General features: G+C 52.5%; 1 pseudogene; it reads left to right on the top strand.

Annotated features, from left to right (window-relative positions):
- Nucleotides 1–16,521: 16,521 nt before the first annotated feature.
- Nucleotides 16,522–26,008, top strand: part of LOC136460353 (E3 ubiquitin-protein ligase SINA-like 3) — a 34,095-nt pseudogene continuing 24,608 nt past the window's right edge.

The raw sequence follows: 26,008 nt of genomic DNA, 5'->3' as shown, positions 1-26,008 counted from the left end.
AACATAAATGAAGATTGGTTTCTGGATATACGTAGCATATTCCAGAGTGCTTATAACATGATGATGTACTCAGCTATAATATATTATAATTCTTCTTTCGTCTCAAAAAAGGTATGGGTATCTTTGTTCCACTCTAAGAAGTCTTAGCCTGTTAGTTTCTATTTCCTCCATTCCAAATTATAAGACGTTTTGGTTATTCTTGATTACTATTATTTTATACTAGACATAGTTGTCGGTGTTTCGGACGGGGGGGGATCCTCAACCAACCAGTGAATTTGTTCTGCGTGCTCCCGATTCTGGATGGTGATGCAAAGAGACACAAGATTTATACTAGTTCGGGCAATCGGTGCCCTACGTCCAGTCTGAGAGATCGAACTTGTATTCCTTGCACCGAAGTGCTCGTAGTAGGGGGTTACAAGCTAAGGGGCAGAAGGAACTAGTCCCAGGTCTCAGCAGAGTGTCGTGTGGGCCGTCTGAGACGTTGCTCTCAAGCGGCTGGAATGTGTGCGTGTGTGTTACCCAGTGTCCTCTCTCCCTAAGTGGCCCAAGTCCTCTCCTTTTATAGTTGAAGGGAGGACAAGGACCGTACATGTATTACTATGCGGCGTCGTGCCAATAGGGGTGGCACGTCCGAGCCCTGTGGCCTGTTCCTATGGCGGCGTGGTCGTAGGAGTGGTCCGTCCTTGGAGCACTAGGGCGGCGTGGTTGTCCCATCAGACCCTATGCGTCGTGGGAGCCCCGGGAATGCCTTGGAGCGGACGTGGCGACGAACGTGCAAACCACTGTGTACAGACTGTGCGCGAGGCCGAGACTTGGTCGGTGCCGAGGCTTGCACTGTGGTGGGGGGGTCTCGGCGGGCACGAACCCCAAGGTCGCCGAGGCCCTAGTGTACAGTGCTTTCTTCATTTTTGCGTCTAAACGAGCAGTTTCTTGTTGCATTTGCCGAGCCCCCAAGCGCAAGTTCGGGTTGCGGGGGTCTCGGCGAGGCTGCAGGAAAAAGCCCTCTAGCCTCCGCACGGAGCGAGAGGTTTGTCAGGGGTCCCCTAACTTTGGGTATGATCCTCACGCTTCCTTTCGCTCAGAAGGAGGGGTGGAATGTGCCAGGCTACACTCGATGGGCACGAGCATGGACACTTTCGGTGAGCTGTTAGCGGGTAGTCCGAGTGGAGGCCCGAGCCCCATTCGCTGGGGGACGGCTAGTGGTCCAGAGACGCACTCCAAGAGTACCAGGGGGTTTCTCTAGTGGGTGCCAAGGCCGTTCGTGGGCCTCGGTGGCTCGGTGCCTCCCTATGGTGGGATCCTATTCGGATACTTCCCCGCCGGTCTCGGACACGACTTAGGATGCCCTGAACGACCATTTGCTCGGGCCTGGGCCATTCGTAGGCTCGTCCCGATGTCGTCCCTGACTCTGTTGCCCTGGGGTGGCTATCGAAACCTTTTGGAGGCCCAGCCTTCGAACCCCTGGACCATAACGGGCTCGGTGCCCTTTATCGAGTTTGTAGCGAAACCTCTAGCACGGTTTTGGACTGTTTGCCTTCGTCTTGGGTGTTCTGGCCCTTTCATCTGATCTTCACATGTCCTTTTCATTCAGAAGGAGGGTTAATTTGCCGAGCCCATTCTGGTCTCGGCAAGGTTGCAGGAAAAGCCCCTAGCCTCTGCGTGAGAGGGCTATCGGGAGTTCTCTTGACTTTTTATACGCCCCTCGCGCGTGAGGGTTTGTTTGCCGAGGCCCCTTTGGGCGTGAGCCCGGGTCATGGGGTCTCGGCATATTTGCAGGAGGAGTTCCCTAGCCTCTGCATAGGGCGAGAAGGCCGTCAAGAGTTCCCCTGACTTTTTATGCGACCCTTGCGCTTCCTTTTCGCTCAGAAGGAGGGGTGGAATGTGCCTCGCTACCCTCGATGGGCACGAGCGGTGGCACTTCCGGTGAGCTGTTATCGGGTAGTCCGAGTGGAGGCCCGAACCCCGTTCGTTAGGGGACGGCTAGCGGTCCAGAGACACACTCCAAGAGTACTAGAGGATTTCTCTAGTGGGTGCCGAGGCCGTTCGTTGGGCCTCGGTGGCTCAGTGCCTCCCTATGATGGGATCCCATTCGGATACTTTCCTGTCGGTCTCGGACATGACTTTGGGCGTCCCAAGCGTTTCACTCGCTTGGGCCTTGGCCCCATATAGGCTCGCTCGCAGTCGCCCCTGACTCTGTTATCTTGGGGCAGCTGTCGAAACCCTTTGGGGTCCAGCCTTTGAACCCCTGGATCGTAATAGGCTCAGAGCCCGGTTCCTTCCTATGAAAGGAATAGGCCGCGGGGAAAATCTTCCCTATTGGCTCGGCAACGGGTGGCGCGCCTTTTGAGGCGGTTTCATGGGGAGGCGAAATGACGCCTGCTGCCGTAGTGGCCGAGCGTGACGTGATGGACGGGACGTAACTGTCCTCGCATTTAATGCGGGAAACGTGGGTGCGTGGGCCGACGAAATCGGCTCGTGGTTAACCGCGCCGGACAGGGGAAAACCTCCCTGATTTCGTCGCCCGTTCGTTTCACCTCCTCCCTGCATAAATACCCGAGGAGCCTCGCCCCTCCTCATCTTACCTTGCCTGCATTAGCACCGCCTTCGCCGAGCCGTCGCTAGAGCAGCGGGTGCCGAGAAGAAGAGGAGAGAAGAGCGAGCCTCGGTAGAAAGCGAGAAAAAGCGAGAGCGTGGGAGGGAGAGAGAAAGACTCACCGCTGCACCCGATTCCTCCATCGCACCCATGGCCGGCAACGTCGTCATTGTCGAGGCGGACCCTTGGGATTCGTCGGACGTCACCGAGGAGATGCTCCAGTCGCTTGTCAACGGTGGACTCCTCCGCCCGGTGACAGACCCTAGTAGGCCGAAGTGGATTGCTTCGTACGGTGAGTCGGAGCCGAGGCCCCACGACGGCTACGTCGTGAGCTTCGTCTCCTTCCACGAGCACGGCCTCGGTGTCCCGGCGGACCGGTTCATGCGGGCGCTCCCGCACTACTACGGCGTGGAGCTCCACAATTTTAATCCCAACTCCATCGCTCAGGCGGCTATCTTCGTTGCTGTCTGCGAGGGGTATTTAGGGATCGCTCCCCATTGGGAGTTGTGGCTCGACCTGTTCCGGGCGGGGCACACTACCAAGCCGACGGGCACGTCGGGCAAGAGGAAGGCGTCGAGGGCCGGAGGCTGCACTCTCCAAGTGCGTCAGGACCGCCTGCACCTCTACATCCCGGCCCAACTCGTGTCCTCCAACCGCCGATGGTACACGAGTTGGTTTTACCTCCACAACGACGATGGAGGACTTCCCCCCTACACCGGGCGGATTGTGGGGAGTTGCCCGGAGAAATGGAAGTGGGGTGTCCCGAAGGTCGACCAGCCCAAGCTGGAGCCGCTCCTGGAGGGGCTGGCGAGGCTATGGGGCCATGGCCTCACCGTAGCTGTGGTCATGGCCGCCTTCCACCGTCGGAGGGTGCTGCCGCTGATGGCTCGGCGGCGGTGGCTGTTCGAGATGAAGCCGGGTGAGCCCATTGAGGGCACCCGGATGTCCTCCTCCACCCTCTCTAATGAGGAAATTCTCCGTCGGGTGGGGGAGACGGTAGATGCAAAGTTAAGGGGCGGCAACTTGACCCCTTTCGCGATGCGACCGTCGCGGGGGTTCCTTTCACTGGTAAGTTGAGTGCTGCTGTAGCCTCTGAGCCTCCTCAATCTCTCCTTATCCCTTGTTTCCTTATGCGCGTTTGTCGTTCCTTCATGGGATGAGGGACGTGCGCTCCTCTCCGCCGCCCATTCCTGAGGACGCGGGGCGGTGGGTGATCAATCGCGCACACGCCGATGCGCAGAAGAAGCGAAAGGATGCTAAGGCGGCGAAGCACACGAAGCACATCCTCGCGCGCGAGGAATTGGATAAGCGCCGCCATCAGCAACGGAAGGATGGTCTCCCGTTGGAGGAATCCCCATCGATGTCGTTGTCGACGGAGGCCTCGGACGGGAACGACAAGGGCGAGGGAGGGCAAGGCCCCCTAGACCACCTTCCTGACGTCATGGAGGTGGCGCCCAGGGCGTTGGCAAGTAGCTCGGCACCCCTGGGAAGGGGAGGAGAAGCAGACTCAGGGCCGGCGGTTGCCCGCTCCGGGGCCGACGCCGACACGCCCGAGGCGCGGGCGTTAGGCAAGCGCGCCGTCGGCCTGGTAGGCTCGGCGGCCGTGGTGGAGCAGGTGGCGGTGGAGGCGACGCCACCGCCCCTGTAGAGGATCAAAGGGGCGCCGGGGTCCGCTGAGGATCGACCGGCGCCGATGGATACGGATGCGACGCCACTACCGTCGCCTCCGCCGTTGCGGATGAGTTTCGCTGTGGCGAAGCGGGGGCCGCCCCGTTCAAAGTAAGTGTATTTTTGGCAGGGTCATAGTGTCTTCTGTTCGTTTTTTAGGTCTTGCGCTAACCCTGTAGGTTAATTTTTCTTTAGTCGGAAACGACCTGCGGATGACCTCCCCTTGGCGCCCCTTAAGGCACTTAAGGCAAGCCCCGGCTCCTCCGCCCACTAGGTGGCGGAGGCACAAGCCGCCATTCAACGCGGCGCGGCGTCGGCGAGGGTCGACCCGAAGGGACCGGCCGCCCAAGGAGGGGTTGCCGAGGTGGCCCCTACACAGTCGGATGGGGCCATCGTGCCCTTTGTTGCCGAGGCTCCCAGGGCCTCTGAGGCTGGGGTGATGGACACCACGGCGCCCACGACCGCCGAGACCGCAGTGGCCGTGGTCGGCGTCTCTGCGTCCGCCGAGGCCACTGTGGCGGAGGTCGGAGCCCCCAAGACCGCCGAGGCCATGATGACAGAGGCCGGAGCCCCCGAGGCCACCAAGGCCGTCGTGATGGTAGCGAGGCCGTCTGTGTAGGAGGTAGGGATGCCGGCAGTGGAGGCCTCGGTCATGCCCTTGGTTCAGGGCCCGCCTTTGTTGCGGGAGAGCGCCCGGGAGATAGAGGTCTATCCGATTTCTTCCGACGATACTTCCTGGGCGCGGGAGGTGGTTGACGCCGGGGAGACCGATGCCGTGGAGCAGCCGGCACCGCTCTTGGACGAGGGAAACTCGGCCCTCGTGCGGGTGCGACCCGAGCCTCGCGGGTGGGATCACCCACGGGTACTATGGCAGAGCTGGGACGACCTTGAGGGGGAGCCTTTGTTCGCCCTCGAGGACGTGGCCAAGGGCGGGCGTTGGAGCACCTTCGAGCAGTACCGCGAGCTGGCGGAGCGATCGCTACGGACGGTGCTGTCCGTGGTGGCCGACGAATTGCCCGGAGTCGCCTAGGTTCGTGTTTTCCTTTCTCGCATGACGTTGTTCTTTTCTCGGTTTTGTCGTAATCGATGACCTCTGTTCTGCCTCCTCAGGAGCTCGAGACCTGGTCCCTCGGGAAGTCGGTCTTTCTCCGGTGGGAGAGGGGAATCTAGGACCAGCTTCAGCGACAGAGGGGCCTTCTTGCCGATGCTAACGAGCTTTTATCGGCACAAAGCGCGGAGGTGGAGGACCTTCGCCTTCGCTGTGCCAACGCGAAGGTCAAAGCGGCTGCAGCCCAGACGCAGCTCGCCCCCTTGGCGGCGCGGGTCAAGGAGCTGGAGGAGGAGCTTACCCACGCCGTCAGCGATCGGGATGCCTTCAGGTCCTGGGCCGAAGAGGCGATGGCCTCAGGCAAGGCCCTCGCCGGGCAGCTGGGGGCAGAGGAGAGTGCGCACCGGTTGACCAAAGGTGCTTTGAACGAGGCCCTTACTGCGGTTGAGGCCTCGCAAATCGAGGCTGTGGTTTTAAGGGGGACGGTCAAGGGTGAGTTCCAGTCCCCTTGTTTTGTTTCCTTCTCCTTGTGTTCGCTCCCGAACTTCCTTGTATGACGTAGAGCTAGGGAGTGAAGCTTCCAGGGCGGCCGAGCCCTCTCGAGTTGAGGCCCAGCGGTTGAAGGAGAAAGTTGAGGCCTGTCAGGCCAAGACACGACGCTAGGAGCAGAAGGCCAAGGGTGAGTTCCGTGGGCTTCCGTCCCTAGCTTAGGTTGTTTTTTCTCTGGCTCAACCTCATTCCATTTTCCGTGGTGCAGAGTCAGAGGCGGAGTTCGCTCGGGCTGCCGAGGCTTCCAGCGTGGTGTAGACAGTGCTCGACATCGAGATCGAGGAGCACGAGGCGCTGAAACATGCCATCCTTTCCGCCTACGAGGCCTTGGAGGTCGAGGGGGTTCAGTTAGGCAGCTCCCTTGGGAGTCGCTTGATTGCACTGAGCAGCCAGATGCGCGAGTGACTCTGAGGGGCGCTGCACACGGGTGTCAAGTGGGCGATGGCCGTCATTTCCTCTCACTACCTTGGCATCGACCTCCCGGCCATCAATGATGGCTATGTTCTGCCTGATGATGACGAGGAGGCTAACACAGCGGTCGCGAAGCTGATGGAGGCGGTGGAGGGCCCTGGGACGGCGCTGGCGACGCTCTTCGAAGAGGAGGTGGTTCCTCCCCTACCAACCGCTGGTGCTGAAGGCCCTGAGCCTTGACCTGGGCCCCAGGGGTTATGTAAAAGTAGAATAGGGGTTATTTTTGTATCATAATGTTTGCGGCCGTCGAGGCCTTTACTTTTGAAGTACTTGTGTTTCTTAGTTGTTTTTCTTATGTCTCCGAGCCTCTACCCTCTGTTGCTCCTGATTGGATTTCATTTGCAAGACACCCCCTGGGGCCTAAGCCGTCCCTTGAGCGAGAGGTAGTGAGGGAGTGCCATAGCCCGGAGGTGTAGGCAGTCTCGTGACTCTACTGACCTCTTGCTTAGGAACAGACCTTGGTCCAAGGAGTTTTTGCAAATGATTTGTCAGAGCCTGCTAGAGTCTTGGCATAGGATTTTTTTGCGAAAAACAACTGAAGAATGGTGCGTGGGACTTAGGGGGAGTCCCCCCTCTAGCCCCCGAGGGAGGCTTGGTTCTGCCAAGGCAGAGCTGAGTCTCCCTTGTCATGTTTATTGTGCTGCTGAGACCTACGATGGGCTCGGGGGGTTTCCCGAAAAATTAGACCAACTAAAGAACGCTTTTTAATTGTATTTCGAGAAATGACATATACAATGCTTGGAAATTTAGGGAAAAAAGCGACATAGCTGTTCTATATTCCAGGCGTTGGTGAAGACTTCGCCCTTCTCGTTGGCCAGCTTGTAGGTCCCGGGCTTCAGCACTTGGGCGATGATGTACGGTCCTTCCCATGGCGGGGTCAGCTTGTGGCGACCCTTGTTGCTCTGTGCTAGCCTCAACACCAGGTCGCCTACCTTCAAGTCTCAGCCTCGGACATGTCGGGCCTGATAGCGCCGCAGGCTCTGCTGGTACTTGGCCGAGTGTAGTAGCGCGACGTCTCGGGCTTCCTCCAGCTGATCAAGGGCGTCCTCTCGGGTGGTGCGGTTACTCTGTTCGTTATAGGCTTGCAGCCTTAGGGAACCATATTCCAGGTCGGTGGGGAGGATGGCCTCGGCCCCATAGACTAGGAAGAAAGGTGTGAATCCCGTGGCTCGGCTTGGAGTGTTCCTCAGGCTCCAGATGACCGACGGGAGTTCGGCGAGCCATTTCTTGCCAAACTTTTTCAACCGGTTGTGAATCCTTGGCTTGAGGCCTTGTAGGATCATGCCGTTGGCACGCTCTACTTGGTCGTTGGTCCTTGGGTGTCCTACGGCCGACCATGCCACACGGATGTGGTGGTCGTCGCAAAACGTTAGGAACTTTTTGCCGGTGAACTGCGTCCCGTTGTCGGTGATGATGGTGTTGGGGACCCCAAACCTGTGGATAATGTCAGTGAAGAATAGCACCGCCTGCTCGGATTTGATTCGACTGATCAGACGAGCCTCGATCCATTTGGAGAACTTGTCGATTGATACCAGTAGATGGGTGTAGCCCTTGGGGGCCTTTTGCAGAGGCCCGACCATGTCGAGCCCCCACACGGCGAACGACCATGTGATGGGGATGGTTTGCAGGGCCAAGGCCGGGAGATGCGTCTGCCGAGCATAGTACTGGCATCCTTCGTAGGAGCGTACTAGCTTGGTAGCATCGGCGACCGCCGTCGGCCAATAGAACCCTTGGCAGAAAGCGTTCCCTACGAGCGTCCGAGGCACCGCATGGTGCCCGCAGGCGCCTGCGTGTAAGTCCCAAAGCAGGGCTTGGCCCGCCTCGGCACTGATACAACGTTGGAGGACACCTGAGGGACTTTGCCTATACAATTCATCATTGTAGAGGGCGTAGGTCTTGGCTCGGCGCGTGAGCCATCGCGCTTCGGTTCTGTCGTTAGGAAGCTCCCCCCGATCAAGCCAATCGAGGAACGGGACTCGCCAATCCGCGTCTTGATCAGTCTGCGGAGGCTCGGCGTTGACTTGCAAGACCTCGGGCTCAGTCGAGGGGGTCTCGGCAGCAGAGGGGGCGTCGGGCTTTGCTATGGGTTCCATAGGTGGGCCCTCCTCTATTGTCGTGGTGCAACCGATGGAAGGTTTGTGGAGGTCTCTAGCGAAGACGTTTGGGGGGACCGGGGCTCATGCCGAGGCCATCTTTGCCAGCTCGTCGGCGGCCTCATTGTACTTTCGCGCGACGTGATTTAGTTCGAGACCATCGAACTTGTCTTCTAGGCGTCGTACCATCTTGCAGTAAGCCTCCATTTTGGGGTCGAGGCAGTTTGACTCCTTCATCACTTGATCTATGACGAGCCGCGAATCGCCTCAGATGTTGAGGTGCCGTGCCCCAAGCTTGATGGCGACTTGCAAGCCATTGATGAGGGCCTCGTATTCGGCCGCATTGTTGGAGGCGGTGAAGTGGAGCCGCACCATGTAGCGCATGTGTACTCCGAGGGGAGAAATGAAGAGCAGGCCCACGCCTGCCCTGGTCTTCATCAGGCATCCGTCGAAGTAAAGGGTCCAGCACTCCGTCTGAATTTGAGCAGGTGGCAGTTGGGTATCTGTCCATTCAGCCACGAAATCGGCCAAGACCTGAGACTTGATCGCTTTTCGAGGCGTAAAGGTCAAGGTTTCCCCCATAAGCTCGATAGCCCACTTGGCTATCCTACCCGAGGCCTCCCGATTATGAACTATCTCTCCCAGGGGGAAGGATGATACCACAGTCACTGGGTGTGACTCGAAGTAGTGGCGCAGTTTGTGCCGGGCCAGGACCACGGCGTAGACCAGCTTCTGGACGTGGGGGTAGCGTGCTTTGGTCTTAGAGAGCACCTCGCTGATGAAATAAATAGGTCGTTGGGTGGGCAGAGTATGCCCTTCTTCCTGCCTCTCTACCACTACGGCGGCGCTGACCACTTGGGTAGTTGCGGCGACGTAGAGTAAGAGGGCCTCGTCCATGGCCGGGGGTATCAGGACAGGAGGATTGGTGAGCAGCCTCTTGAGTCTATCGAGGGCTTCTTCGGCCTCAGGGGTCCAGGAAAAGTGCTCGGATTTTCTCAAGAGTCGGTAAAGAGGTAACCCTTTTTCGCCGAGGCGCGAGATGAAGCGGCTCAGGGCCACAAGGCATCCCATGACCCTCTGCACTCCCTTGAGGTCTCTAATTGGTCCTATGTTGGTTATGGCCAAGACCTTCTCTGGGTTGGCCTCAATGCCACGCTTCGAGACTATGAATCCCAAGAGCATGCCTCGGGGGACCTCGAACACACACTTCTCAGGATTGAGCTTGATGCCCTTCTCTCTAAGGCATTTGAAGGTTATCCTCAAGTCATCAATGAGATCCTCAGCCTTTCTGGTTTTGACCATGATGTCGTCTACGTAGGCCTCGACGGTCTGCCCGATGTTGTCGCCAAAGACCCGGGTCATGCACTGCTGGTACGTGGCACCTGCATTTCTGAGACCGAAGGGCATCATTAAGTAGTAGTACATGCCGAATGGTGTGATAAAAGAAGTCGCGAGCTGGTCGGACTCTTTCATCTTGATTTGATGGTAACCAGAGTACGCATCAAGGAAAGACAGGGTCTCGCACCCTGCAGTGGAATCGACGATTTGATCGATTCGAGGTAATAGGAAGGGGACCTTTGGACAGGCTTTGTTCAAACCGGTGTAGTCTACACACATCCTCAATTTCCCATTTTCTTCTTAACTAACACGGGGTTAGCCAACCACTCTAGGTGGGACACTTGATGAACCCAGCCGCCAAGAGTTTCTATATCTCCTCACCGATGGCCCTATGCTTTTCTTCATCGAAGCGGCGTAGGCGTTGCCTCGCGGGTCTGGATCCGACCCGGATGTCTAGGGCATGCTCAGCGACCACCCTTGGTATGTCCGGCATGTCCGAGGGACTCCATGTGAATATGTCGGCGTTCGCACGGAGAAAGTCGACGAGCACGGCTTCCTATTTGATGTCGAGGGTGGCGCTGATCCTCAGCGCTCGGTCGTCGGGGCAGGTGGGGTCGACCGGGATGAGTTTGATGGTTTTAGCGGGCTCGAACGCCCCCGCGCGACGCTTGGAGTCAGGCACCTCGCCACTGAGTTGGTCGAGGTGGGCGATGAGGGTCTCGGCCTCTGCAAGAGCCTCAGCGTACTCGATGTATTCGACGTTGTAGTCGTATGCATGTTCGTACGTGGATTCAATCATGATGACACCGCTAGGGCCTGGCATCTTGAGCTTGAGGTAGGTATAGTTGGGCACTGCCATGAACTTGGCGTAGCACGGACGCCCCAGAATGGCGTGGTAGGCTCCCCTGAACCCGACTACCTCGAAGGTGAGGACTTCCTTGTGGTAGTTAGAGGGGGTGCCGAAGCAGACAGGAAGGTCGATGCGCCCGAGGGGTCGCGTGCGCTTCCCTAGCACGATGCCGTGGAAGGGTGCGACGTTGCCTTGGAGCCTCGACCGGTTGATCTCCAAGAGCTCTAGGGTGTTGGCATAGAGGATGTTGAGGCCACTGCCTCCGTCCATCAGCACCTTGGAGAGTCGGGTGTTGCCGATGATCGGGTCGACGACCAGTGGGTACTGCCCGGGATTCGGAATATGGTTAGGGTGGTCATCTCGATCGAAGGTGATCGCCTCTCGAGACCAGTCAAGGTACTAGGGGGTGGCCACCTTGACCGAGAAGACCTCTCGGCGTTCCCTTTTGCGCTGTCGCGCCGTAAGGCATGCCGAGGGCCCACCGAAGATCATGAAAGCGTTGCGTACCTCGGGGAACTCGTCGTCCTTGCCTTCATCCCGGTCACCGACGCCCTTCTGCTTGGCGTCATCGTCGGGGAGCCCGAGCCTAGCGTAGTAGCGCCACAGCATGGTGCAATCCTTGAGAGCGTGCTTGACCGGGCTCTGGTGGTAAGGGCAGGGTTTCTTGAGCATGTCGTCGAAGGGCCTAGGGCCTTTGAAGCCTCGAGGATTCTTGCGCTCTGTGGCCACGACCAGATCAGCCTCCAGGACCTCCCGCTTCCCCAAGCGCCCCTTTTTCTTTCTCTTAGGGAGGTGGGAGGCTGAGGCCTCGGGGGCCTCGTCCCTCTGCTTACCCTTGGTGTCGGTGTCGAGGAAGATGGCTCCGATAGCCTCTTCACCCGAGGCGAAGCTGGTGGTGATGTTAAGGAGCACGGCAGCAGAGCGCGGCACGTTGCGACCTAACTCTCGGACCAAGTCCCGACAAGTGGTGCCGGAGAGGAAAGCTTGGACGATCTCCAAATCACCGACGCTGGGTAACTCGATGCACTATTTGGAGAAGCGCCGGATGAAGTCTCGGAGAGACTCGTCTGGCTTCTGGCGATAGCTCTTAAGATCCCAGGAGTTCCCAAGGCGCACGTATGTGCCCTGGAAGTTCCCGACGAAGATCCTAACCAAGTCGCGCCAGTCGTGGATTTGCGAGGGAGGAAGGTGCTCGAGCCAGGCTCTCGTTGAGTCCGACAGGAGCAAGGGGAGATTGCGGATGATGAGCAGGTCATCGTTCGCGCCACCTAGCTGGCAGGCTAGGCGGTAATCGGCAAGCTAGAGTTCCGGGTTGGTCTCACCGCTGTACTTCGTGAGATTGGCCGGCTGCCGGAACCGGGCGGGGAAAGGAGCAGCGCGGATGGCCCTGCTGAAGACCCGAGGGCCTGGTGGCTCAGGGGAAGGACTGTGGTCCTCCCCGCTGTCGTAGCGACCGCCTCGGTGTGGGTGGTAGCCCTGAGCGGGCCCCTCGTTGTCGTGGCGTTGTCGTCTGCTGACCACCTCATGGTCTCCCTGCACCTCGCATCGATTGCTGAAGCAGTCCAGAAGCACAGGGACCCTGTGGGCTATTGGCGCTCGGTCAGGCTCGGGACGAGCCGAGGCTTCCCTGTCCTGCCGAGGTGGTGCCGTGGGAAGGTTCGAGGCGCCCCCGTGCCGTCGGGAGGCAGAACTCTCGGCCTGCTAAACCGCAACGGTCTCTAGGAGATCGCGGAGCTCGCCGTGGACCCGCTGCCCCTCTGTGGTAGAAGGCTCAGGCATTGCGCGGACCAGCATTGCCGCAGCCGCGACGTTCTGGCTGGCGCGATTGAAGACTGGGGGTTGCTCACTCCCTTCGTCGTCATGGATGCGGTGATGCACATCGTGGGCCCTCCGTCGGGCACCCCCATCTTTGCCACGGCCTTGCTGTTCTTGTTTGAGAGAGTCTCGAAGCTGCTGTAGAAGGAGTTAGTCTTGTTCGACCTTGGCCTAGAGCTCACGGAGCTGCTCTAGGTCTAGGCGCTGAGGTCGTGCAAGAGCAACGTTCTCATTTCGTGCGGCTGGCAGGACATTGCGTGGGGGCGTGGCAGCGCCCGCCCCTGGATGAAGCGGGGATCGGCTACCTGCCCCCTCATCCTCTTCGCCGGCCCTCGGCATCCCGAGCCTGACGTGAAAACACTCGCGAGTGGGGTCATAAGTGCCTTCGTCGTCGGAGTCGGAGTAGCCGAGGCAGCAGTCACTTGCAGCTAAGAACTGGCGCAAAGCCTCAGGGTCGTGGAGCCTGGAGAAATCCGCTCTAGGCCCTGCCTCGTCCTCATCTGAGGAGTCGGCATGGGTGCTTAGGTCAAGAGCGAAGCGCTGGCGACGTTCCGAGGGATCCTCGTGAGCGGCAGTGTAAGCGTAGGCGTAAGAGGCGATGGTATTTCTCAACCCAAAGGGGTATGGGGATGGTGCCGTTGCCAGATTCTGCTCCGCCGGGGTCGGTTCTTCAGGGAGTGGTGGAGCGGAGCCCGATGACTGGGCATCGCCGCGTGTCACCGGTGATTTTCCTTTATCTAAGCTCAGGCCAGACAGGTCCCCAGCCAGGGACCCTGTGCCAACAGCTGGTCGTAGGATATCGGCGGGGAGTGGCGCGCCGCCCCGGGTTCGCGTAGCGTCAGGGTGGCCCTACTCGCGTCGTGCCCGGTGAGCGCGGCGAGAGCAGCCGCCTGGGCGCCGCCTGCGCACGGGCTGCCGGTGCGTAACTTCATCGTCGGACGGTGGGACTCGAGGTGTGAGGAGTACCATGTCATACTCGTGCCCTAGAGACATGAACTCTAGGCTCCCGAACCAAACTACGGTGCCAAGACGCAATGGTCGTACGGGGTCTGCCATCCAGGACCTGCTGGGATGACGAAACTGACACGCAGACACCCCCTACCTGGCGCGCCAACTGTCGGTGTTTCAGACCGGGGGGGGATCCTCAACCAACCAGTGAATTATTCTGCGTGCTCCTAATTCTGGATGGTGATGCAAAGAGACACAAGATTTATACTGGTTCGGGCAATCGGTGCCCTACGTCTAGTCTGAGAGATCGAACTTGTATTCCTTGCACCGAAGTGCTCGTAGTTGGGGGTTACAAGCTAAGGGGAAGAAGGAACTAGTCCCAGGTCTCAGCAGAGTGTCGTGTGGGCCGTCTGAGACGTTGCTCTCAAGCGGCTGGAATGTGTGCGTGTGTGTTACCCAGTGTCCTCTCTCCCTAAGTGGCCCAAATCCTCTCCTTTTATAGTTGAAGGGAGGACAAGGACCGTACATGTATTACTATGCGGCGTCGTGCCAATAGGGGTGGCACGTCTGAGCCCTGTGGCCTGTTCCTGTGGCGGCGTGGTCGTAGGAGTGGTCTGTCCTTGGAGCACTAGGGCGGCGTGGTTGTCCCATCAGACCCTGTGCGTCGTGGGAGCCCCGGGAATGCCTTGGAGCGGACGTGGCGATGAACGTGCAAACCACTGTGTACAGAGTGTGCGCGAGGCCAAGACTTGGTCGGTGCCGAGGCTTGCACTGCGGTGGGGGGGTCTCGGCGGGCACGAACCCCAAGGTCGCCGAGGCCCTGGTGTACAGTGCCGAGGCCTTGTGCGAGTGGCTAATCGTGGGTACAGCGTTAGGACACAGTGGCGGGTAATCCCCGTCGTACCCTATCCCAGCCGGTATGGCGCGGATCGTGGTCACAGTGTTAGGACACAGTGGCCGGTAATCCCCGCCGTGCCCTATCCCAGCCGGTATGGCGCTGATGCGACCTCGGATCGCGTCGGCCATTCTGTGGCGTTGAGCCACCGTCCGGCTGAGATTGCGGGAGTGGTTGGAGTATTAATGAGACGTGACGTGCTGTCGGGAGGTTGACCGAGGCGGGGGCGACGGGCTGCGGACGAGCCGGCCTCGAGCAGTATGGAGAATGAGGCCTCGCGCGAGACGGAGATCCGGCTCCTTGCCGAGGCCTTGCGCGAGAGGCCTCGGGCGAGGCGGAGACGGCGTTCCCTACCGAGGCCTTCTCCGGAGAGCCTCGGGCGAAGCGGAGTTTGCGTCAGGATGCCGAGACCTCCTGCTCGAGGCTCGAGGCGAGGAGGAAAAGGACCCAGTGGGCTCGGTCGTGGCTCGTGAGGGGCCCACGACTTGCCTTCTAGTTTTTATTTATTAGATGGGACTTTAGCGACCCTTTCGATGTTTGCTTGGGGTACCCCGTTCTAAGGTACCCGACAATAGTAATATCTAAGTGTATAACAAAAAGTATGTATCTAGAAAAGTTAAAATGTCTTATAATTTGAAATGAAATGAAGGGATTACTTTTTAGCTGCAGGCTACGGCTGCACAAGCTTAAGTACATTATGAGAAGTTAATTTTGGTGCAGCAGAGCCGGCGGCGAACACGCCAAATTTTTGTGCTGAGCTACAGCGAATGCACCAGAGTATTGTTTTATAGGGGTAAAGCACTTTTTCAACTTCCAAGTTCAACGCCAGTTTGATTTTCAGCCTTAAACTACGAACTGAGTAACAAACAACCTCTAACTGTCTAAACCGAACAAACTTAATCATGGGATTAGTTTCAAAGGTGGTTTTCCATTTCCTCAAAATAATACAATTATGGGTTTGATCTCTAAAAAATCATAACTTAATTTATTAAATCAGAAAAAATGAACGAGTATCAGTTTTCACCTAAAACTGTTAGCTATATATTGGTACTCTATTTAGAATTATTTGGATCTTATTTCTTTTAAATAAATAATGCGCACAAGTATGACCAATAAAGCAATATGAACAGAAACAAATTAGTTCTAGATAACTCCATATAGATCATAAACATGTAGATAATGTTTTATTTATGATTTTTTAAAATGTAAATCAAAATTTTTTATTATTTTTAGAAAATATAAAACTGCCTTTGTAACCCGCAAGATGACTGAATTTGTTCAATTTTGACAGTTAGAGGACATCCATTACACCGTTTCGCTGTTCAAGGTTAAAAATCAGACTACAGTCTACAGTGCAAGTTGGAGGTTGAAAAATGTATTTTACCTTTTTTAAAAAAAAAGAGAGATATATGTATCTTTGTTCTCTTGTAGCGAATTCTTGAAGCGAATGATGGACGAGGATCTCTGAACCTGGGTTCATTATGTAGTACTCCTTTTGTTTCAAAGTAGGAGCAAGCATACATCTTGTATTTCAAGTAGTCAACTAATTTAAAGTTAAACTAATTTGATATAAAAAATATTATCAGTGCTATAAAAATATTTAGCGTGACTAACCTAATGATACTTATTTATTAGTATTTCTATAAGTATTATGAATATTAGTATTTTTTATATATTTAGTTAAATTTAAGATTGGCTGATTTATCAAAATACGAGACATGAATTTATTTTAGGATGAAAATAGTACTCTAGTATAGTGTGGACCCTTTCTTTGGCCAGGCCCGTGCCCATGGAAGTGTGGCCCATGCGATGGAACAGGCCCATGGAAGTGCTATAAAAAATATGGTCTGTACGGGAACTCGGCAAGTTGGAGGAACTCCGTCGTTTCGTCTTCGGCTCTCCGATCGCGTCTTCACAAGTCGTCGGAGGCTCGGAGCGGAGTTGCTTCAGTTCAGCCACCGTCCACGGCACCGCCGCACCGGCGCTGCAGGTCCGCAAGCGCGGAGCGCGGAGGGACAGGCCGTGGTGGTGGCGCCTGCATCTGGCACCGTTGCACGTGTTAGCCTTCTGCGCTGATGTAGTAGATTCTATCTAGTTCTCCAGTTGATTTATATTCTATCTCCTGCAACTAATGTAGACCGATCGGTGTAGTCCATAAATTGTGCACTCTGTCACTCAAATGCATCAGCGAGCAATGAATATTTTGGCGTGATTGGTTCTCTTCTATCTCAGAAATCAGACACGTATGGAGAACAAGATGGAGTCGAAGGAGGAGGTACAACGACGACGGCTGCAGGAGGAAGACGACAGTAGCAGCAGGGGCAGGGCAACAAGGTGGGTGACGGCCACCGCCGTCGAGATTGAACTGGAGGTTCTTGACTGCCCCATCTGCTACCGGCCTCTCAAGCCTCCGGTGTTTCAGGTTGTTTCCTTTCTCATCGTCTCGATTATTCCTTGTGGAAACTAGAAACACAAACAACACATCGCTTTTGCACGGAGCATTAGCATTATTATTCGTCCCATGTACATATGCAGTGTGCAGTTGGGCATGTGGTATGCTCATCTTGCCGTGGCAAGCTCGCTGGCAGGAGCTGTCACATGTGCGGCGGCGCCACCGGCTTCAGCCGCTGCTTCGCGGTGGAGCACATCGTGGAGTCCGTCCGGGTCTCGTGCGCCAACGCCAGCCGCGGCTGCCCCGCCAAGACGCCGTACCACGGCAAGGAAGAGCACGAGAAGACATGCCAGCACGCGCACGCCGAGGTCAAGGCCGTCACCGGCCCTGCCCCTGCCCCTGACACTCCCGACGTCCCAGAGCAAGGTGGAAGAAACAGAGGCAGCAGAGGCGGAAATTTGGTCGCAGGACTAGTGCTTGCCAGTATTGGTATTCTTCCAGTTGCGATCCCGGTTGTCCGTGGCATCATCATACATTTTAACCTAGCAGGTGCTTGCTCACGCGTTGCAACGGTAGCGACATGAATTTTCATAAAATGTTTGATCTTTTATGAGTACTTTACCCTTGACGTGTCTGTTCACATTTTATCTTATCTTAGGTGTTTGTTCATGATTGAATTATCGGCACAATCAATCTATTAGTTATGCATACTATGACAACTTATTTTATCTTGGGTGTTTGTTCATGATTGAATTATTGGCACAATCAATCTATTAGTTATGCATACTATGACAACTTTTTAGTGTACTAATTATTTTTATTTTTCATGATTGGATTGGAGTCAAGATGATTGGATTCTTGAATGTGAGTATGTAATGGGTCTCCCCGGTAGGGGTGAAAACAGTACGGATATTTTCCGACCGTATTTGAAACCGAATCCGTTTAGAGGTTAGATCTGTCCGTATCCGAGTCTGGATATCCAACATCTGATACCGTATTCGTATTCGAATACTCAAATCGTATATTTATGATGTCGATATCCAATTGTATCCTATTTGACATAGTTGACACTATCTGTATTCGAATCTGAATCCGAATAGAAATATGAAAACAAATGTAATATCGTTAATATTCGTCCGTTTCCGATCCGTTTTCATCCCACTCCCCAGTGGACCGCTGTCGCGGCTAAAGCATGGCAGCAGCGGCACGGCAGCATACAGCAGCAGCGATGAGCCGATGACGCACAGGAACGGGGCAGCGGTTGAGATAGATATATGGAAAAGGGAATTAATCCCTAACCTTCCTTGCCTTTCATTGACTTTCAATAACGGATCCCCTCTATATACAGAGAGAGGTCTTACAAGAGTCCTAATGGCTTTGGTCCTATTTAATTAGAGTCTGTTTTCCTTACCGTTGCTTCTAATCTAATTCTATAATCAGCAATGCTCGGCCACGGGCATCCGTCCGTCCGGACGTGGCTCCCGGGCCTGCACAGCGGACCAGCCCCTCATCTCTCACTCTCTCAGAAAGAAACCCACTCCGCTTCACAATGCACATGCCGAGCCGAAAAGGCCTTCCCAAGTCCCAAGCAACGACTCCGCTACCCCCGCCGCATGACTTGCAACTCGCACCGACAGGGCTGATCTCCATCGACTGCTGCTACCTCTCTCTTCTCCATTCGGATCCGGCTACCGGCATCTCTACTCCACCAGCAGCAGTAGCAGGTAGTTTTCAAAAAGTGTTAAAATTAAAAAAAAATCTCGACGGGCGCTAGCTTGGCCAGAGCGACGGGCCACGCCGACGAGCGCGAGCGCGTGGAGCGATGCCCCCCTGACCCGATCTTGTTGGCTATCGCAGTTACTCACCATGTAGGCTGTGGCCGCCAGCGACGCCGTGTTTCAATGTTTCAGACTTATGTTTCAAATATTTTGTCTGGATGTTGCAAAAGTAGATATGGAATGTTGCATATGTTGCAATGACAAGATACGCATGTTGCAAGCCTATGTTTCAAGTGTTTCATGTGTTTCAGACGTATGTTTTAAGTGTTTTATCTAGATGTTGTTATGGCTATACACGTATGTTTCTAGCCCATGTTTCTAGTGTTTTAGATGTTTCAGACTTTTGTTACAAGTGTTTCATCTGAATATTGCTAAAGTATATCTGAATGTTGTATATGTTGCTATAGCTATATACATGCATGTTTCATCTGTTTCAGATGTATGTTGCAATTGTTTCATTTGGATGTTTTAAAAGTAGATCTCGGGGGAGCACATGTTGTGATGGCATGGTGTGCTGTTGTGTGTGGGTCACCGTATGTTTTCAAAAATATGCTGCTGCTGCTGTGTGGGTCACTGTGCCGCCGTGGGTCACAATGCCGTATGCTGGTGCTACTGTTGTTGCGTGCATGTGGGCGCGTGACTGCACCGTCTACTAGGCTGATGTTGCTGCTATGTGCGTCTGCTGGTTCTGCTGCTGCGTGCATGCGGGCGCGTGACCGCATCTCCTGCTGGTGCTAGGGCTATGTGCGCCTGCTGGTGGTGCTGCTGCTATTGTGTGCATGCGGGCACGTTACCGCGCCACGCTGTTGCTGGTGTTGCTACTGTTGTGTGCATGCGGGCGCGTGAAACAGAGTAGGCTTGAATGGTCCCTACACATGCGTGGGCATGGGCGAGCGAGCCGTTAGCGGCGTGGCTTTTTCTCGCGGGCGCGCGTGACAGAGGAGCCTTGGGAGCAGCGACGGAGCCAGCGGTGGGGCTGGGGGGCTCTAGCCCCCCTACCGATCCTGGGCACGTGGAGCCCCCTAAGCACTCCCTTAAAATTTTATGCATATATGTATTATATAGGAGGGGCTAAGGTTAAGAGAAGATAAAAAAGCCTCTATTCTTTTGTTCAGCCCCTCCTAATTTTTTTTCTGGCTTCGACCCTGCTTGGGAGCTACGTCGTGACGCGCCGTTCGTCCGGATGTCCAGACGCTATCCCTTCCATTCTATAATAGCTTCTAGACCTCTTTATTAAATTAACCGGCAACTATATTATGATGTATCCTCCTACTATACTTAGTACCGACCATGACATCTTTCCCTACCCGAAGAATGAGCAAAAGAAACTTTCGACACTGCACGAATATCACTAACTTTGTAAATGTATAAATTGATGAAAAAGTACTAGAATAATATGAGGATCTTCAGCTGCAGTGAGAAGATATCAAAATTGAAGTTCTTTAGTTGTCACATGTATTTCCAATCAATCAGATAATAGAAAATCCAGAACATTGCTTTCCAAACTGTGCTTCACTACACCAGAAAATGCTTCTGTGGTAACATGTCCTCGATAAAAAAAATGCTCTTCATTGTGGACAATGTTAGTTCTGAACATGTGAATAAGATATGTACATGATATTACTTAGTCTAAAACATGATCATTAACTCAACATAATGTGGAATTTACTTAGATGAGTATAAGTGTATAACCATAGCCTTGTGATGCCATGTATTCCTCTGATATTGAAGATGAGTTGATGTAAATAGTGTAGATTCTTAGTCTTCACCATATTAGGACTTACATCCTCTTGGTTGGTGAGAGCTTGTAGTTTTTCAACAATAGCAATAGGACGTGGAGACCATGCTTCTGAAACCCTCCACAGCCCTTTGTTCTGGTTTAATTGTATGTGGCAACTCATCTAAAGCCCTATTATAGGTTTTGTGGGACTGAGGTTGGTTTCTAGACAGTGAGGTTAGGGCATCCGCAATGGGTGATTTATAAGTTAGCTCTAAGCATTTTTTTTTCATATTTTAATAGAACAGAGAGAAAAGTTAGCTCTTATCAAGAACTAGGCTTATACACACTCTAAGATAATGTGAGAATGTTATGTGGAACTATTCATGTTATGAGCTATATGCTAAAATTAATATTATTAAAGAAGTGAGCTTAGAGCTAGTAGCTAGTTGCCTTAGGGTTTGACACAGACCATAATAAAAGGCTATATTAAGTAATATATTATGCATTGTTCGGTGAAGTTTAACTTATATAGACCATGTCCACATGATCGCCTGGCCCTGGCCTGCATGCGCTGCTCCTCGGAAACCGCGGCGCCAAAGACACGCTGATGCTGCAAGCAGGACCGACATGTTGTGATGATGACCTGATGTGCTTCATCGTCTGGTGGGTACTGTGCAAGTCATGCTGACGCAGTGTATGCATGCTGCTAGTACTGATGGTAGTACATACTTCCTTCGTCCCAATTTAACTGTCGTTTTCGGTGTCTGTGTAACGACTTTGAATCAATTTATATCAAATATGTGCAACATTTGTGTCTCCAAATAAATTTGTTAAAAAACTGGATTCAAAGATCTTTCCAATGATGCTAATTATGTATCATAAATAATAATATTTTTTAATATATATTTTGTTAAAGTTATTTCTCAGAAAACGACAACGATAGATATTCTGAGACTGAGGGAATATACATGCAGTGGTGTAACCCCGGAGAGAATTCCTTCATTGTCATAAAAAATTAGTATTTGCTTCGTTGTCATAAAAATTTCCAAAATTCTCTCAATGCCATCAAATAAATTGTGTGGCCATCTCTCTCAAACAGCACGCAGCAGTGAATCGATCGATGTAGTAGTACTTGGAGACAGTTTCCCCAGGCTTTGCGTCTCGGCCAGTTTGCATGCCAAAATTTTTGGCAAAACACTACTGTAGTGTTTTCGTTGTTATTTAACTATTAATATTTAATCATAGTCTAATTAAATTTAAAAGATTCATCTCGTGGATTTCGTCTAAACTATGTAATTAGTTTTATTTTTTATTTATATTTAATGCTTCATATATGCGTTTAAAGATTTGATATAACAGAAAATCTTGAAAAATTTGACATTTAGAGCTTGGCCACCCTGACCGACCCGTCACCCTCCAGAGTTCATCGCAACCGGACAAGGGCTACGCAACCAACTGATGTATGAGCAGATGGTGAGAGAGACGGTTTCAGAAGGGCAGGACGACGCATGCGAGGCCGTCAGTTTCCTTGCCCATCATTGGATGCCAAACTGCCACAGGCATCCTTGTACCTATACTATAGGTCTGTTTAGTTTTCAAAAATTTTTATGTAGTATTTGCCACATCGAATCTTGTAGCACATGCATGGAGTACTAGATGTAGACGAAAAAAAATTAATTACATAGTTGGGTGAGAAATCGCGAGACGAAACTTTCAAACCTAATTAGTCCATAATTAGACACTAATTACCAAATACAAACAAAAGTGCTACAATAGCCCAAACCTAAAAAATTTTACATCTAAACGCGCCCTATGTTTAATTTTGGTGTTTCATTCAATTCAGATCAACTGATTTGTTTTTGGAGTTATACTCCAGTCTTAGCAATTGAGTCTGAAACAGCTGAATTTCTCTTATATACTAATACTTTCCAGGGGCAGCTAATCTGGAGTTCTGGACACGGATGATGCCATGGTGGCAGGTCAACTACACAATCCAGTTCTGAACTTTTGGATTGACAGATCATTGAGCAGCAAATCTCTGTCAATCTGTTGCTGTCATGTGGAATGGCATATTGGCATGGCTGCCCTTGCCCTAGTGAGGAGTACTGTACAATAGTGGCCCTCCACCTCCAGTACGTGAGATGGTTGTAGCTATCTGTAGCTGGTACGGCCTCGACTGGACATGCACAGCCCAAGCAAGCATGCATGCTCTAGCAGAGCGGAGGAAAGCAGCATGTACGACGTGCTCGCTTGTTTAGTTTGTGAAAACTTTTTCTAAAAAAAGTGCTACAGTAATTATCATATCGAATCTTGTGTTTATAGAGTATTAAATATAGACAAAAAAATTAATTACACAGTTTAGTTGAAAATTATGATACAAATATTTTAAGCCTAATTAATCCATAATAAAACATTAATTACTAAATAAAAATGAAAATGCTACGGCACCAAATTTTCAACTACTAAACACGGACAAACTGGTGATGGCAGCAGTCACAACGTTTCCGAACCGACAGAGCCCATAGCCCTGTCACCTACTCATACATGACCGAACAGTGCCTGGACTGGACATGCTCAGCACAAAGCATGAAGCATGGATGGCTATCCTATCACCTACTCATACACGATGACTGATGAGCAAAGGAAGGAATGGCATGCAGAGAACACCAGTGAACTGAAATGCCCTTTCCATCTCAATCTCATACATGGCCCGAATGGTGCAGTACAGCCTTTCTTCATCAAGGCCTCTGCTCTCCTCCTCCTCCTGCCCCCGATTTTTTACTTTTTAGCTTTTTTTTTTAAAGTTTCTCACAACTAGACCGTGACGAAAAGAATTCAGAAAATAGACCCTAACTAGGCGCCAGTATACCTGACGCCGAGCTCCTGGATTGGGACGAACTTACATGGAAGCTCGACGTCAGTCGTTATGGCGCCGATCATGCTGTTTCATTTTTCTCACGTGTCTGCCTCGTGCGATCCAGCAGTTGGCTGCCTCTCCTCGTGTTATGTGGGACCTGAATCGTAACTCTGATCTTCCCCTGAGATCAATCATCATGCTATCATGCTGTTTCATTTTTCTCACGTGTCTGCCTCATGCGATCCAGCAGTTGGCTGCCTCTCCTCGTTACGTGGGACCTGAACTGTAACTCTGATGTCTGATCTTCCCCTGAGATCAATCATCATGCTACGTGCGACTCCTACACTTTGAACAGCACATCTTCTGTTCCCAAAACCAAGCACTAATCAATCAATCAATCAATCACTTCAGCTGAAGTTGAGTGATGTTTACTCGAGTTGATTGACTGTAGAAGAGACACGACTCGTCACAAGGTTTTCTCAAATTTCTTCGTCCTTGGCAGTACGACCGAATAGGATCAACTACCCTGCCCTGCTGCTCGAAGGAGAAATGGGTTGGTACTCGAATAGAGACCTCGTGATCCGTGCAGATTTCGGGCTGTGCGTCCTGCCCGCACTGAGCTGCAGCTTGCTGCTCGAAAGGTTTTTAAAATGCAAAATGTTCCCGTGATCACATCAGCACGGCACGGAGCGGGTCGCTCGTCCCTGCCGCACGTCGCCAAGGCATGGCGCCGCTGCGCTCTGGTCTCCAGCTGCAGTTGCACACGTCGCTCACCAACACTGCAGCGGGCCAGCGGCGCCAGCAACGGCGTCACCGCGCACCAAAAGCGCCAGCGGCAAGCACCACTGCACCAGCACCAGTGCGCCACCTCAAAGTATACTGTCGCTACACTGCCGGTACGGAAGTGTGCAGGTCGCCGGGTGTAGTGTAGGAGTACGGTACTATGCCAAGTGTGAGGAGTGACGAGTGACGAGTGACGACGACCCTGATCTGAGGCATCGATCAGCCTTGCGAGCGGCAACTACTGGAACTGGCAGTCTGGCGATGGCGTGGCATCTGACAAGGGGAAGGGGACTGCATCGGCGCCAGATGCCATGTGTGTCTCGTCCCAACCCGTGGCGTGGCGCCTGGGGGCTGGGGCAGCCGGGCAGGGCCACTCGGGACGCGAACGCAATACAGGCAATACGCAAGGTATGGGCACGCACGACGGGAGCCCGGAGCGGCGGCCAACTGCTGGATCGCACGAGGCAGACACGTGAGCAACGGCGCAGTATATATGGCGCCGAGCTCGGCGTCAGGACGATTGGCGTTGAATTTTCTTTTATGTAAGTTTGCCTTAGCCTAGGGGCTCGGCGCCAGGGACGCTGGCATCGAGCTCGGCGCCAGCGTCGATGGCGCCGAGCTAGGGTCTATTTTCTGAATTCTTTCCGTAAGGGGTCTATTTATGAGAAACTTTCGAAAAAGTGCTAAAAAGTAAAAAATTCGGTCCTCCTACTCCTTCTCCTGCCGTGTTTAGTTCGCGAAATTTAGGAATTTGGCTACTGTAGCACTTTCGTTTTTATTTGGTAATTAGTGTTCAACCATGAACTAATTAGACTCAAAACGTTCATCTCGTGATTTCAAATAAAACTGTGCAATTAGTTTTTTTTTTCATCTTCATTTAATGCTTCATACACCAAGATTCGATGTAGTGGTTAGTTTTTTTGGCTACTGTAGCAATGTTCTCTGCTGCTTCCTTTTTATCAAGGCCTCGGACACCACACACCAGATATAGAGTTCAGTATTCCGAAAAATGCAGCGCACCATAAATGAATTCTACAGGATTTTGAAATGAATTCTGCGGGATTTTGAAATGAACCTCCTTGTGTATTCTAACAAGTTGTGAGCTTTCTTGGTGTTTCTTTAGATGGCCATCAGACTCATCACACTGTGAACCAGATACTGTTTCAGTGAACCTTTTAAGGGATGCATTAATTCTGAATTCTAGAATTGCAAGTTTACAGCAGCAGCTTCACCATGACAATTCGTAGAGAGAAAATCAGATTTTTTTTTTGTGCATAAGGAATCAACAAGTTACAGAAGCATATATATTATATATATATAAACTAACTGCAAGATGCAGGCTGCAGCGTTGCACACAGCTGAACTCACTCCCAGTATCTTCCTTCGTCGTCCATAACTTCTTCAGCTCCTCACTTCTGGCCTTCTCCAGTTCTCCTGCTTCGACGCCACACTCGGCTGCACTCAGCAGCAGCTGCTACTCTGCAACGCAGTCTGCACACATATGTACTTTTATCACGGCAGCGGACTCGATGTACTAGCACACATATTGTTGATCTAGGTCCATGTTTGATCTAATTTGAAAAATTCAAAAGCATACATAATCTATAGTCACATATTACTAATTCAAGGAGAAGTTGTCTTGCTTAAATATGGAAGTCTCCTCTCTATGCAAAATAGGTGAAAATGAGAGAGAAGGAGACTGTTGCTACACGCTCGCGTGCATTTTTCGCGTGAAAAATCGAGTGACTTATGACTTGCGACGAGCGCGACGCGTACGTGTACAAGCAGGCTATTATTTATGCAGTTTCTATTTTTTATGCTAGGCGTAATGGCGCTTCAATGTGATTGAAACTGCCGTTTTAAACAGAATAAGGTGTGTCAGTTTCTGCTATTTGATTGTAGCATTTTCTATCATTAAATTGGGTAGTTTTTACTGCTTGATGAGGGGAAATTGATGCACTATGAAAGGCCTATAAAACCAGGAGACGTCCTGGTTGAACAGTGCCAATTTTGTTCAAAACAAGAAACAATTTAACAAGAAGAAGGGTCCCAAGACGAATAAGGTTACTAGCCTTTAAAAATAAGAAAACAGAGAAGAAAACAGAGAAGAAGGATTTGAAGAATCTCACCTGTTTTGTGTGCGGTAATCCTGGTCACTTTGCCAAGGATTGTCCTGACCGCAAGGACAGGACCACTGAACTGAGCAAAAA

The sequence above is a fragment of the Miscanthus floridulus genome, chromosome 6 (genome assembly GCF_019320115.1).
Source record: "Miscanthus floridulus cultivar M001 chromosome 6, ASM1932011v1, whole genome shotgun sequence".
Classification (NCBI taxonomy): Eukaryota; Viridiplantae; Streptophyta; class Magnoliopsida; order Poales; family Poaceae; genus Miscanthus; species Miscanthus floridulus.
This window is presented reverse-complemented; position numbering and strand designations above follow the sequence as displayed.